Here is a 6,687-nt window from a genome sequence, read left to right on the forward strand (position 1 = left end):
GCCAGTTAAATCCAAGGCAGAGAGGTCAGCTCCGAAGGCTCTGCTGACTATCTCTTGTGACTCTAAAAGGGTAATGTTGATAGATTTTTGTCAAGGATACAGAATGATAATGGGGTTTATTATGAAGATGTTTTAAGAAAGTTGAAAACTACATTGGTTATTAAAAAAGGCCAATAGAGTCTGGGCCCTGTTCCTCTCGGGGTACACGGCAGGTGGCGGACCTGCTCCCCTGACACCCCTGGCAAAAAAAAAAAAAAGCCAAGAGATTCCATGGTGCTCACTTTCCTGACACAATCGCTGTAGACAAAGTGGGTGCAAAATCAAATGTGATGAAAGCTGATGGTTCCCGGATATCAAAAGATATAGCATCTGGGGTCTTAAAGATAAACAACTGGCCATCTAGCTCAGAAGCAACCAAGCCCGCATGGAAGCAGCACACCAGGTTGTATGATCATGAGGTGTCAATAGGATCAGGTATCAGGCATCAAAGAACAAAAAGCCATATCATTGTGAATGAGGGAGAATGCAGAGTAGAGACCCAAAGCCCATCTGTAGGCAACTGGACATCCCCTTACAGAAGGGTCATGGGGAGGAGACAGCCAGTCAGGGTGCAGTGTAGCACCAATGAAACATACAACTTTCCTCTAATTCTTTAATGCTTCCCTCACCCCCATCATGATCCCCATCCTACCTACAAATCCAGCTAGACCAGAGGATGTACACAGGTACAGATAAGAGCTGGAAACACAGGGAATCCAGGACAGATAAACCCCTCAGGACTAATAATGAGTAGAGATACCAAGAGGGTAAGGGGGAGGTGGAGTAGAAGGCGGGAACTGATCACACGATCTACATATAATCCCCTCCCAGGGGGACAGACAATAGAAAAGTGATTGAAGGGAGACATCGAACAGTGTAAAACATGAAAAAATATTTATAAATTATCAAGGGTTTGTGAGGGAGGGTGGGAAAAGGAGGGGGAAATGAGTTGTCAATAGGGCTCAAGTAGAAAGAAAATGTTTTGAGAATGATGATGGGAACAAATGTAAAACTGTGCTTGACATATGGTGTATGTATGGATTGTGATAAGAGTTGCATGAGCCTCCAATAAAATGACTTTAAAAAAATAAAAAGGGCCAAGAGAATTATAGTTTTTTTTTCAAGGGTGAAAGGGCTGTCCTATCAGAATTTTCTTGGGAAATTTTACTCCATCCACCCTATAGCCCTGACACTGTTCCTTCAGACATCTTTTTTGTTCCCCAAACTCAATAACATTGAAAAGGAATATGATTTGAGTTCCTTGAGGTTGCTAAAACTGCCATTATGATATGGTGTAAATTGAAGTGTGCAGAATTTGGGGGGAAAGGTTAAGGAGATGGAAACAGCACTTTCAGAAGTCTATCCAGAGTGGAGGGATGGGAATAAACTGGTTATCAAACAGAGGGTATTGGAGACATGACTACAGGAGATCAAAATGATAAGCCTGATTTGAATGGTTAGTAGTACCTTGTTACTTAATCCCCCCTTTGATACACATTAGGCATGATCTGGTTTTCAGCATTTTCTGCGTGTGTTTCATATTGGAATTTATCTTTGATGTATTTTGTCATTGTGGGTAGCACTCTTGAATTTTTGTTGCTTTTCAGTATATGAAACCCAGAATTGATGAGCCTATAGAGACAACAAGTAGAATAAGGGTTCTTGGGAGAACAGTAGGAGCGTACAGTGAGAATAGCATACAGTGGGAGAGGCTGGGCAAAGGGGAGCTGATATCAAGGAGTTCAAGAAGGAAGAAAATGCTTTGAAACCGATTGTGGTAGCAATTGTCCAATATTGCTTGATGTGACTGAGCTATGGAATGAGGTGATATCTGTACTAGCTCCTAATAAAGTGGTTTTGAAAAAATAAAAAATAGCTGCAAAAAAGAGAGGTGTGTATGGACTTAGATTAAGCCTTTATCAAGAAAATCAACTTCACGCTTTGATATTTTTTGTTTAATTGGCCTTCCATGATTTTGTAACAATGCATTTTGACTTAACTTCTTACTAGGATCCCTGTGAGGGCATGGATTCCATGTTTTTCTGTCTTTACTTCTTTTCTAAAAATTTATTTTGCATCCCTAACACCTAGCAAAACGCCTACTATCTAGTAGATGTTCAATGAATGTTTAAAAGAAGGTAATCAATGGATATAAGCAACAGATTTTTAAATAGGTCCATATGAAAGCAACTACAAGAAAACACAGATCGACAATTTAGATTTTCAGGGATGTCCAGCATATGGATTTTAAGTTTAATAAAAATCTCCCATTACAATTAAACCTCAAAGAGTACTTACTGGCTGACATACTTGCTTTTGAAGTTCTTCAATCGAGTTTTTAATTAAAAATATATAACTTTATAAGCAAAAATCTAAAAAATATCAGTCATCCTCATATTTTTCTCATTGACATATAAAAACAAAGATGACTTAGGGCAAAGAACCCATAGACAGGTTTGATAAAGTCATTTTCTCCTTGATACCTTTTTCTCGTCTTTCAAATATGCTTTATATCTCCATGACAATTTAAGAAAACTGTTCACACATCCTAGGACCCTAATCTAACCTTAGAAAATTCGAGTTTCATTTTGATTTTTCATACAATACTCACGCCATGTGCATCTTTTGTGTTTCTAAATTTTGAAATCCAAATATACATGTCCATATTGGTAGAGAAATATAGGAAGCTATGTAACTTTATAGTATTTCCAGATGATGAGTATAGAGTATGTTTTGCATGTAATTTTTATTTCCTTCTATCGAGTGTAGCAATATGTTGAATTTGCCATGGGCCTTTAAAGCTTCGATGTTGTGAGGAGCTCTGCATGAAATTTTAAAGAGACTGGACCTTTCATCTGTACAACAGCAGGGCACCTCTCTATGGGGACAAGAAAGGGAGAGAGAGAGAAAGAACATGTCTGCAGCAATAGCAAAAATAACAGCAGAAGCAATTATTTCATGAAAGGTTGATTTCTTCTCTTTCTTATATTTCCCCCTCCTCCTCTCTCCCCCCCCAAATTTCTTAGCTGGAGATTGTCTGCCTTGTTGCCTTCATCTCCTGGTTTAATTTTCAAGTTTCACATGGTCAAAATTAAGGGTAGACATCACAATGAAAAGCTATGTATTTTAGAAGGTGATATTATCGATAATAGCATTTGAATGTATTTACAAGGGATTTGCAAGTTGGGAATGATGGAAAGAGCTACAATTGGCATTCCTCAGAGTCCTTAGTTTGTTTATCTGCTTGGGGGAATGATTAATGTAGGCATGTTCTCCTCCTGATTTTACTTTCTCCTATAAACCATTACAACAAACTTTGAGCCGGAAAGCTAAGAGACTCTAATCTCTCCATTTCTGTGGTTAATTGTAATGTGCTTTCTTTTTATTTGGGTTAGGGTTGGTACTCCCAGCATGCAGCTCATGATGTGTACAGTTGTGGCTATCATTCTGCCAGCAATGATAATAATCAAACTTGGGCCACTGTCTTATTTCACTGGGCTCCTGGGGAGTCCTCAAAACAAACTTCCGAGAGTCTCTGCGCAACGTTTGAACTTCTCACTCAAAGTCTGGAATGTCTCCCCCACGCCCCCAAGACCTAAATCTTTGTAGTTGAGAGGATCATATACCTTTCTGGGTACTAAGCGTGATATTTTCTTATTCTAGAATGTTGAGAGGATTGATAAAATACTATTAGCTTGGACCTTGAAGTCTTTGAAGGAAAACCCCTGTACTGGTTTTCTGTCTCTGCTGAAATAAGCCAGCACAAATTTGTTGGTTTAATTGCCAAAAAAAAATTAATATTTTACAGCTCTGGAGGTCAGAAGTCTGGGATGAGTATTACAGAGTCAAAATCAAGACGTTACTGCTGCTTTAATCTTGGAGGCTCTTGGGAGAAACAGTGTCTTTCTCTTTTCTAGCTTCTAGAAGTTGACTCAGTTCCTTGTTGCCCCTTCTTCCATCTTCTGGTCACATCATTCCAGTTTCTACTTCCATTACTCCATTTCTTTCTTCTCAAAACCCTAACTTATCATCTCTGTGGCTGGAGGTGGATGGACATCTTTCAGCCTATCACATCTCCATGAAATTAATTACATAAAAATTTTGCAATTAGCATCCAATTTTTTAAAATTTTTTGATTCCAAGATTATCCCATCCTCAAATGTCAGAGACCCTGCATATGTTAAATGTGCAACAGAGAGTTTCGTTTACATCCTTTCCAAAGTTCACTCTAAACAATAAGCAATGATCAGCTTCAAGGGAGCAGACTTCTTCCTGTGGGATGGAGATGGTTTTGTTTGTGCCCTTGAGAGACTTGTAGAGGATGACGTTTTTAGGAGTCATCAGTTATGGCTCAGCCTGATGCCTTGAGATGTAAATCATTTGTAATACTGTTACAACACCAGCTATCCTCACTCCCTGAGGGATGGAGATACTGTTGGTCTTCTTCTTACAGTCATTAAAGATCTCTCTTAATTTGGGGGACAGTTTTTTTTGACTAACTGGTTGTAGCTTTAGGAAGAACGCCCAGACACTCAACCCACCTTCCTAAACTTGATCACGTCATCCTCATGTTTCAATAGCCCTTTGCACATACTGTTATTATAACTCTCTTACTATGATAATTATTTGTCTCTTTGTCCCCTACTAAATTGACTTACTTGAGGGCAGGAGTCCTGCCTTACTTATCTTCTTAATTTGCTTGCCACACAGTAGGCATTCTAGTTTTCTTCTGAATGAGCGAAATACTAAACAACTTTTAATTGGTCCCATAACCCACAGAGTGATTCATGAAAGATCCTTTAATACCTCATCCCCTTCTTTGCTGGCCCTCACATTCTGTTCCCTTCATGTCCTCCTGATTTTTTGTCCTGATTGGCAGTCTCCAAACCACCTTTCATTTCATCTTTACATCTTTGTTTCCATTGTGATAGTAGGAAAGCTAATGCTTGAGGAGACTTTCTCTGTGCTGGTCTCAGCATAAAGCAGGATACCCCTATGTGGTTTATATTTCACAAATATGGAGGCTCAGAAAGTTGACATGACATCCCAAAGACCACACAGCCGGTAAGGAGTAGCTGTGGGGTTTGAACTCAGCTCAGGCCTGGAGGCTACATTAATAACTACTTCTACCTCCTGATATGGGGCTGCCTTTTCATAGGGGTTGTTTAATATTCCCAGAAACACTTGTATTTCCTTTGTGCTAATCAGAATGCTTGAAAGACCTCTAATTATTTAAGATTTGAATTTTGGGTTAAGGTTTCTAATGATAAGGCCTCTTTTATACTTGTGTGTTAGACCCTTCAGAGGACCCTGGATAGGGCCTCTCTGGGGAACTCTGTGGAATCCACTCTGCACCACATGTCTCAATCAGCCATTGTCACAAATGCCTACAAGTGATTTCTAAAGAAATTCAGCTGAACAGAACATCCCTTCTACTCTCTACCTCTTTGGTATCCATACCCCGCCCCCCACTTTTAAAAAAATAAACAACGGAAGCAGTTCTTCAAACAATGTCATACAGGAACCCTCTCCAGAGAACAGATAAAAATGGACGTGAAGGTTTTTCAAACCTCTCTACAAGGGGACTGGATGTGAATTTCTCCTAGCCAGCTGCTGCAGTTCCGTGAATTTCTTTGCGATTTTTCCCTTGGTCAAAAATTCACTACGTTGTTTTCAAGTGTGAAGCATTCAACAAGCAATGGCAAGGCATAGGCACCAGAAAGGGGCACCTGATTTCCATGACAAATATGGTAATGCTGTTTTAGCTACTGGAGCTACTTGCTGTACTGATGTGTGGACATATATAGCAACACCAGTTGGAATAGAACGGAACCTGTTGGCAGAATCATCCCAAAGGAATGGAGAGATTAGTCATCAAATCAGCAGGCGGTATAATATGGAATTGTTTCAAAATCAACTTTAAAACTGATTCAAGTAAAAGCACCACACACCCATTAAAATATAGCATTATTGAAGAAATAAAATGCATCTGAAACTAAAAAAAGAAGGACATGAGTTTTCTATCAATGTGTCATACCAGATTTCCCCCATAGATCTTTTTCTTAAACTTAATGGTGCAGCAACCTTTCTGCAAGACTCCCAGCTTCTAACCCTTTGCCCTAGTTCTTTATATATTTTAACTGTGGTTCTAGAGCAAGACCCAATTGACCTAGGTTTGTGACAGATTTCTGTGCTAAATTCTCCAACATTAGCCCATTAACCCATATGCCCAACACCAATCTGCAAAGTCCTCCTCTATCTCACAAAACACATGCAATGACGCTGACTGCAGGAGAAAACAAAATTAGTGAATGTGTAAGCATCTCAGCACTGGCAGGGGTCTCCACACGGCTGCTCCAGCAGCCAGGGTTGTATTGGGGTAGGTCCATGCGGCTTCTCCTTAGGGATGTCTTGCAGGAAGTGAGCCTTGCCAGGTAAAGCAGGCAACTGGGTAAGGCAGCTGCACCCTGGTCCAACCATCACAAATCAAGAGACCAGAGAACTAGAAAGGCAAGGCCCACCGAGCCATTTATCCCTCCACCCTTCAATTAACCCCACATGTGTTTATTGGCCAGGGTGGCACAGTAAACTAACTACCTCAGGCTCCAAATAGAAAAAAAGGCTCATCTATGGCCAATGGATGGGTTA

At 40.0% G+C, this 6,687-nt stretch overlaps 1 pseudogene; it reads left to right on the forward strand.

Annotated features, from left to right (window-relative positions):
* Positions 1-1,455: 1,455 nt before the first annotated feature.
* LOC115870739 lies at positions 1,456-5,910 on the forward strand (annotated as a pseudogene).
* The last annotated feature ends 777 nt before the right edge of the window (positions 5,911-6,687 follow it).

The sequence above is a fragment of the Echinops telfairi genome, unplaced genomic scaffold, assembly GCF_000313985.2.
Source record: "Echinops telfairi isolate 266 unplaced genomic scaffold, ASM31398v2 ScPeMD7_2291;HRSCAF=2852, whole genome shotgun sequence".
Lineage (NCBI taxonomy): Eukaryota > Metazoa > Chordata > Mammalia > Afrosoricida > Tenrecidae > Echinops > Echinops telfairi.